Below are 13,359 nucleotides of genomic sequence, written 5' to 3' on the forward strand. Positions count from 1 at the left end.
TAATCTGTAAAATTCACACTTTAATCTGTAAAATTTACACTTTAAAGTGTAAAATTCACACTTTAATCTGTAAATTTACACTTTAAAGTGTAAAATTCACACTTTAATCTGTCAATTTTACACTTTAATCTGTAAATTTTACACTTTAATCTGTAAAATTCACACATTAATCTGTAGAATTCACACTTTAAAGTGTAAAATTCACACTTTAATCTGTAAAATTTACACTTTTATCTGTAAAATTCACACTTTAATCTGTAAATTTTACACTTTGATTTGTAAATTTTACACTTTAATCTGTAAATTTTACACTTTAATCTGTAAATTTCACACTTTAATCTGTAAATTTTACACATATATCTGTTAAAATCACACATTAATCTGTAAAATACTATGTCAACACCACATGGTTGTTTTAATTAAATGTCGGACATTTCTTTGATCCTGCTTTAATAATAAACATTGCAATCGAGAAATGAGTTCTCATTAACAGTATTCAATTTTTCAAAAACTGAAACAGTTATAATTAAATTCTCTTAGACAAAATGTATCAGTTTCACATGGCCAAAAAAATGTTTAACGCTAAGGGCTTTTTATAATGCAAGCTGTTTCCCTCGTCTTTTTCAATCAGATTAAAAGTTTCGCAAAAACTGAAAAAAGTGATAATTCAATGGACTAAAAACTAGCGATCACCACTAATTTATCTGACGGCCAGCCGGCCACCACATAATTATATTTATGTGGTGGCCGCAACATAAAATGTAGAATTATCTGTAACATGTTTTGAGGTTTTTGACTTTTTGTTCACTTTTATGCAAATACACAGTCTTCAAGCCTGCTAAATGTATACAAGACTTTTACTAGTTTAAAGCATCAATTTTATTCATTTGTATACAGTACAATTTTATTTAATCAAGTTTTTGTAGTACGTACACAACTCAAAGTACTGAACGTACATATGCTAAATCGAGGTTTAGACAGAATGCCACATAATGTACATTCTTTGAATGATCAGTAATTCAACACTATTTTTTATTTTTATTGTAAAATCATCATAAAAAAGTGTGGAAGAAAGCCACGGCATAAAACCACTGATATCTATTTGAAAATTCCACGGTATTTTAAAAATATCACTGTGTAATAATGTCACTGTATTGAAGACAAAGTTTGAATTATTTGCTAATTAAAATATTTCAGTCCAAACCATCGGAAAAGATAAATACTCTCCAATGTATGTGTATATATGAGCCAATTTTACAAGATAGTGTGTAAATTTTACACTTTAAAGTGTGAATTTTACACTTTAAAGTGTAAAATTTACAGATTAAAGTGTAAAATTTACAGATTAAAGTGTGAATTATACACATTAAAGTGTAAAATTTACAGATTAAAGTGTAAAATTTACAGATTTAAGTGTGAAATTTAGAGATTAAAGTGTAAAATTTACAGATTAAAGTGTGAATTTTACACTTGAAAGTGTGAATTTTAATGATTTAAGTGTAAATTTTACAGATTAAAGTGTGAATTTTACAGATTAAAGTGTGAATTTACAGATTAAAGTGTGAATCTTACAGATTGAAGTGTAAAATTTACAGATGAAAGTGTAAAATTTACAGATTAAAGTGTAAATTTTCACTTTAAAGTGTGAATTTTACAGATTAAAGTGTGCATTTTACACTTTAAAGTGTGCATTTTACACTTTAAAGTGTGAATTTTACACTTCAAAGTGTAAATTTTACAGATTAAAGTAAGAATTTTACAGATTGAAGTGTAAAATTTACAGATTAAAGTGTAAAATTTACACTTTAAAGTGTAGAAAATAAAAAAATGTGAAGTGTATATGTGGCACTAATACGCTTCCGTAATAAAGCACAAAATTGTGGTTTAAAAATTTATTACCTTTAACTATAAATAAGGATATTTTCAATAGCAATTATTCTAAACCCAGGTTAATTCTTAATCCTGATAATTATGTATAATTTAATATTGTTTGCCAAAAGAGGTCAATCGCATTTGATGTACCGTTTCAGAGAGATGTATGCTTTTTACAGGAAAACACTCCGAGATTTTCGGTTTGTTTCCCCATCCCCAACTTTTATTGGAAATGACATTTTCTTACATTTCGTATCTTATATTTTGGCTTTTACAATCACTTTTAAACTGCCATAGCAAATATTGATGTTCTATATTTTAATCAGCACCAATCAACCCGTTTGAATTAACTAATTTAGATGATATCCATAAGATATTTTGGACGTTAGGAGCATAAAAACTTTAACTCAAGCCCTTATAAACTTGATAAACAACATTTATTATAATAGGGCATAATTGAAAAAAAAAATCATATCGGAATTTTCAGAAATTGAAGGCTCATTTCATTAAACAGATCTTGATATTAACAAAAACTGATAAACTAATAGCCACCCGATAGTAAACAGCACTTAAAAACATTTGAAAAAGTACACCTCTACGAATTATAATATACAAAGATGTATAGGTATTACATGTGTAAACATTCTTAATTACAATACAGGTACGCGCTTAATCATCTTTTGCAGTCATCCCCCTTTTAAATATCCTACTAAAAACTGAAAAATTCACTGTTGTTAAAAATTTTAAATGAATCTGAACAGTTTGAATTTCTTCAATTGTAAATATTAAGATAGCCATTGTAAAGTCAAGTTAGGGAATATATCGTATGGAATTAACTTTTGCTAGTGTTACAACAGTGTTATCTTAATACTGACCTTGTAATGTTTATGTGTACTTTAAAGAAAGCTATTGTAGGTAGCAGTGCACAGTGTTAGATGAAGTACCAATATCTTTTTTGAAATCGAATAGTGCAGTCCTTGAAGGCTTACGGGTGTTGCCAAAATTTAAGAATTGTTTGGGGTTTTTTAATTACCATCAGAGGGATCTATGAAATGTCTAAAATCCTAAAAAAATCATAAAAGGTGGACAAAATTTGAAAAGTTAAAAATATCAGAAAACTACGATATAAAACATTGTACTTATTCTGACTGGTAATTTTCTCAGAATTTGGTGATTGGTCTTATACAATGTAAAGAGTAAATTGCAGCAATTTGTATGGAATATTAGAATTTTTGGCCTGTCTCAATGTAATAAAACAAAGTATACCAAATTCCATTTCATTTTTTTTTGTTCAACTTATTGAACCTAGCATATTTAAAAGATAGGATCTCTTATCGTTAGCGATGGTATATGATTTTTATCCAACGAGTTGTGTGTCTTCTATCCTCGAGCCTTGGCGAGGGGATAGAAAACACACAACAAGTTGGATAAAAAACCATCGCAAACCATAAGATATTCTTTTTATCACATGTTTTCATCGTTAATTGTAAAAGCTCAATCTTTTCTGTTGATATTATAATTGTGAGTCGCTCAACACATATACAAAGAAGTATTTAATTTTCTAACACATTTTTATTAATTTAAAAAATAAAAATTAAACAGGATTAAATGCTTCACATTAATTACTCTACACGTTTCAAATAAATTATTCGGTTAATTTTTCAATCTATGCCAATCATCCCCTAAAGTTACGTAATGTATAATTTATGACGTCATGTGGCGAACGAACACACAATGGAATATCAAAAATTTATCCCATGAGTGATACCCACCGCTTATTGACATAAACATGTGATAAAATACAATAAATATTATTTGTTAAAATCTTTTCATTTTTTATTTGATTTTTTAATTTTTTAAATAAAAAGTTATGGAAAAACTTGTACCATATTTCTTTGGTTGAATTGAATTTCAATCTAACTTAAACCTATAGTCTGTCCCAAGATATTTATGCAGCACATTTTGGTGATTTTTAATAAAAATACACATACCTGTGAAAGAAGTGCAATTGAAATAGTTGAAAGGGATAATTTCCAAGATAATTTCATTGACACATTATCATCTTTTACTCGAAAAAATTCACAGGAACGAAAACAGATTCCATACGGAGATTTATAATGGGGAATGTTTACATCTTTTCTCCATTCGGAATACACTCGGAATACATCGCGCAAATTTTCAACGTTATCATCCGGGCTAGCTGCAATACAAAATCTCCGTAGACATCACATTTTTTAGCATTGTATTGAAACCTGATAAGCTAACAGGGGCGTTTCGACTGAGAAATCTTGGAATTTTTTCATACTCTTGAATGAACATCGTTAAAATCCTGAGGTATTTATAAATATCAAGAAATTAAGCCAATTGTGAATCCAGGATATCTTGGGACAGAGTATAACAAGACCCTAACCAGAGTGCATCCATTTTCTGTTTTAAAATTGTATCAAACACGAACACCAGATAAAGTCGTACGAATTATGAAAAAAAAAATCCTGGAGAAACCCATTTCAACAAACAAATTCTTTAAATTGTGAGAAGATTTGAGAAAACGGGATCCGTGCAGTGGCTGTTGTGAAGAATTTTACTCATCAGATTGACATCGTCATTGATAAAAAAAAATAATAAACGACGTTAGAACACTTTTTAAAGGACTATTTGCGACAATATGCATTTTTTGCCCCCAAAATCAAAGTTTTATAAAGAGCTATAAAAATAAGGTGAAAGATAATTAAAATCATATAGAAAATCAGGGTGTAAAAGGTTATTAGCACAATTACGTCATTATGTAGAAATGATGTCATGGAGATTGCCTTATTTTGATAAAATAATGTTTTGTAGCAAAATATTGGTCTTTTCCAATGGTTTCTCAATTGGGAAACATCGAGCATAGGCTTGCTCGAGTACCATTTTTTAATATAATGTGTATAACTATCTGAAGAAAAACATGTTAAAATCGTACTCGAGCAGAATTCTCTCTGTACTTCCGAATGTAAAATATATCAAAAATGATAGTATTTTATTTTTAAAGAATTATGGGGGAAATAGGTCATTTAGGTGACGTAATAGATAAACAGGGAATGAGGAATGATGACTAAAATCAAGACAAGATTAAAGTGATAGGCATTCTTCTACATGTTGAATACACTCCATCTTATGATTTATATATGTACCTGCTAATCTACATGTAACTATACTATTTCTACACTATATATGTAGCTTTCTTGCACTGGAAACCAACTTACTTAATATGAGTCGATAAATTGGAATACATCTGTTACAGCAGCTCCGTCTCTGGAATACAGTTTGATAATCTATTATTAACATACATTTATCACGTTATGAAAACAGGTTACATCAAAATTAACTTAAATGCAGTATAAGTCAATAGATAAATCAGCAAGTAGGAATTTGTAACACTCAAGAATGCTCCTTATGTTTTAGATCCTTTCTTACTTTGAAATTAATTAGTTTGGACTTACCTTACCTAAGGGTCAAAATCATCATATAACGTATTGAATTATCTAAGAAATAAAGGCTACAAAATAAAATTATATTGGGAATTCTTATCGTTCAAAATTACTTCATGCACTCAAAATAACACAACTTATGAAGCAGTGTAAAGTAAAGCCCTAATTACTTTATTTTTAATCCAGCAATATATATTGCTAGTACAACCTTATTTGCCATTTATTCATAAAAGGAATATGCCAGCGATATAAACAACAGTTCAAAAAGTTCACGTTTCCCAACATGTTGATCAATCTATAATTTATAATAATTGTTTTTCATACATCACCATACGTATTGTCATTTCTGAAATTGGAAACTCCGCTCAAAGAAAGCATTTTGTTTTCAGAATAATGATAGGCCGAAAAAGAAATACCTTTGAACGCGCGAGACGTGCTGATGAAAACTAATCTTAATGCTATTTTATTGAATATTGTCAACATCATTTCGCTTAAAGCCACAACAAAGTCTTATTCAATAATAATTCTGATTTTCAAAACTAGAGTAATATACTAGTATTCTCTAAAGATATGTATAAACACTTTGCGAACTGGAATATCAGTTAATCTTTATTGCTTAATCATTTCATTAACAGCGAAACTAAATGATTGCGGAAATCTAACTTTCTGTATTGATCTATTGATTAATTGATTTAATGTTTGAAAAATTGTAGAATCACAAGCTACTGTAGAAAAAAAATAATTTACATACGCTGGGCATTGAGACAAAAATACTTTAACATTCTCTCTCCCTCTATATATATATATATATATATATATATCAATTCACCTTTGAATCTGTCACGTTATCATATTCTATTGAAAAAAAAAGATGATATTCTTTGGCATTTTATAGCATAAACTGTACTGCGTCCATGCCTTGTCCTTTTTAAATGCCAAACCAGAAACAATTTATAAGTCAAACTAGCATAAAAATATATATAATGTATATTTGCATATTTCTTAAAACTAGTTATAATTTAAGAAGGATTTCTTCCTAAGTTTTTTAATACTTCTTAATAATTTTGTAGTAACCACCTCGGCGACAGCGAATACTTATGATAAAAAAAAATATGATGCAGAGTGCATGATAACAAAAAAATTAGTAAAAGTGTGCAGTATTTATATTGCTGTCTTTGTCATCACATTTTTATTTCGGAGAAAAAGTTTGCAATTATAAGATTTGATGGACTTAGTTAAACGAACGATGACGTCACACATTTTTTAAAGTTCATTCAGTTTACATTATTGATAAATTAAAATTAAGAAATAAGACTGAATATTTTTTTTTGTAGATTTTAAAATTATGAATAATTTTTTTTGCCTTTAAAAATTCGGTAGACTAATCAAATATTCATGCAGTAAAAAAAAGAACCAAAATACAAATTGCTAATTAGTTAAAATATCACAAAAGAATATAAGGCTAGAGTTTACTATTAAAAACAAAAAGGGTAAACATTTTTAAAATATATGTACGAATATATGTACGGAATTAAAGAGGTAATGTAAGTTTGTCGAAAACAGGAAACTGTCTTTCAATAAATCAACGTATACGAATTGTTTTGCATACGTCATCAAACGCTACAACTTACCTGCAAATTTAGGAATAAGGAAAAGCTAGATATATAGACAAATGATAAACTGTTTGGGGACCGTCTTTCATCCCATGTATCGTACTATTAACTATGCTAATAAACTTAATCTTATCGGCATTTTCGGCATGAATAAAGAAAACCATTACGCAGGGATATCAATTTTAGTGTTTAGCCCACGTGATCCGAAGGTTTTTGTCCGTTGTCTGCCTTCGTCGTTGTCGTTGTCGTAAACTTTTCACATTGGTAAAGGACCACGTCCTTTCTTGAAAAGGAGATCGTTTGTATAAAGTTAAAGACGTTTTGCTGGTATTTTTCAAAAATCTTCTAAAAAATTAATTTAAAAAAAAGTTGAAACTTGTGTGAAAGCATCTCAGGTAGTGATGATTCAAGTTTGTTCAAATCATGGTCTTTGGGGGGTAGGATCGGGCCACAATGGGGGTCAATATTTACACAGGATTATATTGAGAAAAATATTTAAAAATCTTTTTCTCAAAAAATGTTTGGCCAGAGGCTGAAACTTGTGTGAAAGCATTCTTAGGTAGTGTAAATTTAAATTTGTTCAAATCATGATCTCCGGGACAAAGGTAGGCCCATACTTTGGGGATCGAATTTTTACAAAGGGATATATAGAGAAAATCATTTAAGTCAGTAAAGCTTGGACAATTTTGTCAAATGAAGCTAGTTGACACTGTATTGATATGTTATGTAATCTCCCCTTTTTTAACATTGCATATAATGGTTTTGTAGCTCTTTTAGCTAATTTCTGTTTTGCAATTTTAAAACATTCTGTTCTGCTAATACTATTCCCAAACGGTGTTTGATGTCAATAGATTGTACGTATAAGTTTCTTTCAGAAGGACCACATGGTTTTATTTTTTTTCTAAACAATCAACCTTAAGACACAGCTACATTTGTATTTTGCTGTAAATACTGAGGAAGTAATCTACAGTGCTCGAGAACCTTTACATTTTAGCCCGCCTGGTAAATTGTCACCAATGCGCCCATTTACAATAAACATATTATTTGCTTTGCACATTTCTAACAGAATTTTACCTTATGCATTTTGATGTTAGTCTTTATTGTTTCTCTCCCCTTTGTTGCCTAAACATGTCAGATCATCTTCCAAGTTCTCGAAAATTTCATCAAATTGGTCATATGTTGCCATTGCATTTTCAATAATAAAATATTCTAAACTAGTTCTTGTTAGAGCATTGATACAAATACATAGTTAGTCTTTTCGAAATTTTAAAGCATAATACAGCTTTTGATTCCGTTTCATGTATGTTAATTAATTTTCTTATTTCTTGTTTATATGGCTAGTATAATACCCCCGGTATTTATTTTACCATATTTGACCCTGTTTTCATTTTAAATTCATAGCCATCAATTTCTATTACATCTGAATCGTCAGTTTTTGTGTCATGTAAACATGAGATTTCAGGTCCATTGACAAGTGCTTGGAATTCTGAGCTGAGTAATTCAGTCTTTTTCTTCATGCCGCAACAATTTTATGACAGAATTTTACAATCACAGTAACACTGAGATTTATTATTCGGTTTTGTATCATAAGTACACTTGCCAACGAGTCCCTGTCGCGTTTCTTGCAAAGAGCTGATTCATCGCCTTTTGTTAGACACGTTACGCTGTCTGTTTGGTGTTAGCCTGTCACGCCTGGGTGAGTAAGGGGACTCCTCTTCGGTTAGTTGGACATTAACGAAGAGTACATCTCTAACTAGCTTCACCATATCTCCTTTCTGTCCAAGTTCTTTCATAATCGGATATAGGCTTTTCCTTGTTTGTTCTATTTCTTCTGGGAATTATTGATTTATTAGTTTTTAGGCGCTAATTTTGTCCACTTTATCCAAATCGAACTGATGAATTAATTTCGCAACAATTAGTCAAACTCTTTTCTTGCTTTTCTTACCAAATCTATGCCCACTGGTAAATTCAACTTGATGACCAATATTTAGGTCATGACGTCACGGAGAACTTCCTCGGTGCTTTCCTTATCATTCTAATAAATACATGTGAAAACCAGGTCGTAGTTTTAAAAATCTGCATCTTAAATCAGTGAGTTGGTCTGAAAACTCTTCATTTTCTTCCATTCGTTTTTTTTTAATTTCAGGCTTTCTTAAGCCCCTTTCACAATTGGCGCACGATCAGAAGCGACAAAATATTCGTGCGACCGAAAAAATTTGATATGAATCGTAAACTGTGGCAGAGATAATCGCATTTGATAAAGTATTCGTACTAATTTTATTTCTTTATTTTATTTTTATTTTATTCAATTTAGTCATGATTTACCAAAATACAAAAGCACTTTTATAAGTACAATATAAACCTAAAAGTTATCCAAGGTTAATGTTCACATTTAAGATTTGACATGCAACCCCCTCCTCTCTCCCGATAAAGAGAAAGGAAAGCTCATTTCAAAATTGAAAGAGAAAAGGAAATAAATTAATCACAAAAAGCAATATCACAATAACGATATTCTAGCGTTAAAGAGCTCAATATCACCAAAAAAGGTATATCGATAACGATAGTTCTCGGTTTTGCGATAACGATATAATACCAAATATTAATATTAAATATAAAAAAAAATCGCAACAACGATATATCGATAAATATAACTTTCAGTATCGCAATGATGATATTGCCAAAAAAAGAAATAATCATTTATTCTGAATCATTCATTCCATCATTCGATCATTTTAACTATAATTTTAAATTTTAATCATGATAGATAGTAAGATTGTCAATGAGTGTCTCATTAAATCAATTGATGTATTATGGTCCTACTGATTCACTAATTTAGAAACAGAAGAAAGACACGTTGGTGTTGACCAGTACAATATCTAAAAGATTTTTGGACATAACTTATTAACCCTTGATCATGCCTGATGTTGTTCAATAAGAGAGCAAAAAGGAATAGGTCTATGAAAAACTTGTTATCATCTAAATAGAAATTCTAGCAGCATTATAACATGAATACCTGATACAGGGTAAAGTTTGGATATAAGACTCAAACTACCCATTCTGAGAGAGAAATTATAACTACACTTGGCCTAGCGGACATCATTGAATTTTTTCTCTAACAAATTGAACAGATTTTTGGCATACATCTTTTACTTTAAATATCAATGAATGAGAATGAGAAGGGATTTTGCTTCTTTTATTTCGGAGAGGGAGGGTTTCGATTTCATTTTTCATTTTTTTTTCAATGATCAGTTTTTTTTTGTCATGAAGTTAGAATATATTCCTTTCTAACAAATTTCAAAAATATGTGATTTAATATTCACATGTACATCTCAAAGTCGGTACTCAGAATCTGTTATCTATCATACAGCGCAGGCCTGACGAATGTATAAAAAAAAAACTTCAGACTTAAATGGAACAAAAATTAATTAAGTTAATTAAAGTCGCGGATGTCAAATTTAATTAATATTAATGATTCTGTTTCATTCAGATAAATTAAGAAGAAGTCGGCGTGGGCAAATTAATATGTGCATCCTACGTCATTTTTATCAATCTTTCGAGTAAAAAAAAATCTTTTAGAATTATTAAACGAATTAAATTAATTGCTTAGTATACATCCCATCGGATATATACAGCAGACTGAGAGGAAAAACGCAGTAATGAGCATCTATATTTATCATATTATACAATCATCGTATATGTACGATCAGCTACATGGCAGATCAGTTATAAGAACCTTATGCACTACTAGAACTTGACTTTTATGACTTAGGGGAAAATGATGCTGCATAAAGGTGTGAATATTTAATTTGTCGATTAGCCTTATTTCAAGAAAGGAAGCCGTTTTTAAAAAAAATATTTATGAACTGTAAAAAATGGAAATGGCTAGTTTTAAGTGAAAGAAAGTCATGTTCTGCAGCTTTGTGCATTTTTTTTCTCGTTTTTATATATTCAGTTCCGGTGCATTATTCATAAAAATAATTTATTCTTTTTTTGTGTATTAGATTTTAGAAATACTTGCGATACTCATCATTGTAGCAAATATTGCCTTTTAAATGCAAAATGGTCAAATCAAATGCATGTGCTATAACCATTTTCAATTAAGTTGACTGAATACCGACCCTCTTTACATCTTGTATATTGATTTAGTCATTATATTTCAATGATACACATATTGAATTACACTTGTCAAAAAGAACCCCTTTTGTCACGAACTAAAATTTTAAAATACAGTCCTGCGAATATATATGTATCTTTCCACAATCATTAAGTAAAAAAAAAACCAAACAACAACAATAACAACAACAACAAAAATAACAATTACATGTTCAAATTAATCTTTATAACTTAAATTGCACCCTACCCCAAACCCTCCTGCCGTCAACATTTATTTATTTATGTGTGTTGAGGGTTGTTATTCATTTATTTTGGTGTGTTGGGGGGGGGGGGGGGGGGGTTGTTATTTATTTTGGTGTGTTTTGGGGGGGGGGTTGTTATTTATTTATTTTGGTGTGTTGGGGGCGTTATCTATTTATTTTGGTGTGTTGGGGGGGGGGGGGGGTATTTATTTCTTTTCGTGTGTTGGAGGGTTGTTATTTATTTATTTTGGTGTGTTGGTATGGGTCACAAGTTTGTTGAAATGTATACGTGAATCTATTTAGAGAAAAATATTGCACTTATATGACCACTGGTCTGCCCTGGGTGAAGTTTTGTTTTTGCAATGGTTATGGTATCATGTCAATGTAAACACTGAGGGCACGGAGTACAGGGGTGTAACATGGGGTCAACGGTATTCCGGTGTTTACAGCAATGTTGTTCTAGCCACGTTATTTATTTTTTTAAAACAAGGATGGAAATATCCATGTAAATCACAATTTAAAAAAGGTGAAATTCCTATTTCAATAAAGAGATTAAATTGACTTACCCGTGGAAATAACTTATGACATTTTCAAAAATCGTAAAAAATGTACATGTTGTTGGAAAATAGTATAGTACATAATCTGTAATCGAAGCGGGGGGGGGGGGGGTGTTATGAAATGCGCATCATTTTTTTAAAATGAATATAGAAACTGTACACCTGAATCAAGTAAACTTTTTCGTGGAGTTACAACCCCCCCCCCCCCCCCCACATATTATAAGTATGATGAAGTTTATTTTCATGCATACTAAAAATAAGAAATACAAATCAAAATCCAATCCGAATACACGGGTCAGCTTTCTCTCTCTCTCTCATTCTCTCTCTCATTCTCTCTCTCTCTCTCTCTCTCTCTCTCTCTCTCTCTCTCTCTCTCTCTCTCTCTCTCTCTGAGAGCATCAACACCTTGATAAGAAATGGCTAAATAAATTCTCACTATATATATATGAACATATACATCAACAACGTGGTAAAGAAACGGCCAAAAATATGTGGTCAAGACAAGTCAAGGGAGGAATGAATGATGAATGAATTGGACAAACAGGGAAAAAAATGACCCAAGGTCAAGGGCAACTAAAGTATGTTGTTGTGGCGGAATTCCTGGGCGCTTGTAGACAAACAACATCGTTTCAACAGAAATCTGAGCGCTTTCTTGTGCATACCTCTCTCAGTCAATGACATACATACTAGAGGAATCCATCATATTTGCCTTATATAAAAGTGTAAAATTGTATGAAAGCTACCAAAGGGCAACACAGTGCACATCTATTTTGTTTGTGGTCTGAGGGTTTATGGATGGATGGGTGGATGGATGGATGGATATAGATGGATAGATAGATAGATAGTTAAATCTATCTATCTATCTATCTATCTATCTATCTATCTATCTATCTATCTATCTATCTATCTATCTATCTATCTATCTATCTATCTATCTATCTTTCCTTCTTTCCTTCTTTCTTTCTCTTTCATTAGTTCTGTGTTTACTAGACAATACGTCATATTAAGAAAAAACCAGATCAACCTCATTTAAAATCACTGGTTCTTACGCAATGAAAATTAATTTCTTATGGAAGTTTCCGGGGAAACATTTAGGAAGGTGGGCGGTCAACAAATTGACTATCAGATCTACCTTTCATTTTAACATAAGTTAATATTTTTGTCCATACACTAACATTTAGAAAAGAAAAAAAAAATCCTAAATGTTAGGTTTAGAATTTATAAGTTTCTATTATATTCACACATAGCTCTTCTTCTTGGAAGATTTAGATAGTCTAAAAATGGTCACGACCATCGAACCCTCTTAAACACACCCTTTTCTTAAGAGGATTGACGGAGATTCGTCGCCTATTCAAGGCTAGAGTGATGATTTAAAAAAGAACATTGCATATTAATGAATTGATGTTTATTGATTGTTCCATTACCGTTCTATTTATCAATTGTTTAATTGCCGTTCTGTTAATTAATTGTTTAATTACCGCTCTGTTCATTAATT

This window comes from Crassostrea angulata, chromosome 5 (assembly GCF_025612915.1).
Source record: "Crassostrea angulata isolate pt1a10 chromosome 5, ASM2561291v2, whole genome shotgun sequence".
Classification (NCBI taxonomy): Eukaryota; Metazoa; Mollusca; class Bivalvia; order Ostreida; family Ostreidae; genus Magallana; species Magallana angulata.